The 1,042-nt window shown below is 35.8% G+C and overlaps 1 protein-coding gene across 1 annotated transcript in view; it reads left to right on the top strand.

Moving 5' to 3' along the window:
• Positions 1 to 976: 976 nt before the first annotated feature.
• The window catches only part of LOC128216989 (tubulin alpha-1A chain-like), a 3,385-nt gene continuing 3,319 nt past the window's right edge, over positions 977 to 1,042 (top strand). Inside the window, exon 1 of the mRNA XM_052923764.1 lies at positions 977 to 1,042. This exon is cut by the window's right edge and continues 94 nt beyond it. The gene's annotated coding sequence lies outside the window, so the exon portion shown is untranslated.

The raw sequence follows: 1,042 nt of genomic DNA, 5'->3' as shown, positions 1-1,042 counted from the left end.
CAACAAAACCTTCGCTCCCATGTAAGCATAAGTAAATACTTACGATACGAAATCGATATATTATATTGAATTTCTTTCATTGAACTCCAGCCATATTTGATTAGTCACTCGGCCTTTAAGAACATACACTGATAAATGTTAAGTCTATCTGCAGGATCTAGCTATGATTTACACCTTAACAATGTTTGCTTCGCGTCAATACTTGATAGGCGACTTTTAAGAGTTTTCTGTCATGCCGTTTAGTTTTCAATCTAGAAGTTAATAAAGCTACAGATGACATTTACCCCCCCCCCCACCCTTACTCTCTCCCCTTAAAGTGGTTATAGTTTCTGTCATGCCGTTTAGTTTTCAATCTAGAAGTTAATAAAGTCACAGATGACATTTGCCCACTCCCCAAACCCACTCCCCTTAAAACCCCGAGTCTCTGGGGTCGGGTTATAGTTTTCTGTCATGCCGTTTAGTTTTCAATCTTGAACTTAATAAAGTCACAGATGACATTTACCCTCTCCCCTTCACCCCGAGACTCTTGGGTCGGGTCACCCCCATATATCTTTACCTATATATCTGTTTAAATCAGAATTTCAACTTAATCTATAGAAATCTCAAGTAGTTCTTCAAATGTTATCATGTCAATGATATCAATGCTTTGCGTATTTGGTTTTTAAACTGTTATAGCCTTATATAAATAATATAATATAATGCATACAATATTCTAGAGAGAAAAAAGTTGGTGGTAAATCTTATTTCCCTATTTTCACAACACTCCTTAATAGTACCATAACAATGACCTAAATATTCTTTCACATTAACATATCTAGACTTGTAGATTGTTAAAACGAACATATTTGAATCAAAGATTATAATATTGAATATTCAAACAGCAATATCACGTGACTCCGATTAGCCAATCATAAGTACTGTATCGGATATCCATGCTTCAGCAATAGCACGTGACTCCGATTAACCAATCGGAAGAATTGTATCGGATATTCCTACGCGACGGCACAGTACGGACTATATAAACCAGAACTTTATTAGGCAA

This window comes from Mya arenaria, chromosome 14, assembly GCF_026914265.1.
Source record: "Mya arenaria isolate MELC-2E11 chromosome 14, ASM2691426v1".
NCBI classification, from domain to species: domain Eukaryota; kingdom Metazoa; phylum Mollusca; class Bivalvia; order Myida; family Myidae; genus Mya; species Mya arenaria.
Note: the sequence above shows the minus strand (reverse complement) of the source record. Positions and strands in the feature narration are given on the sequence as shown.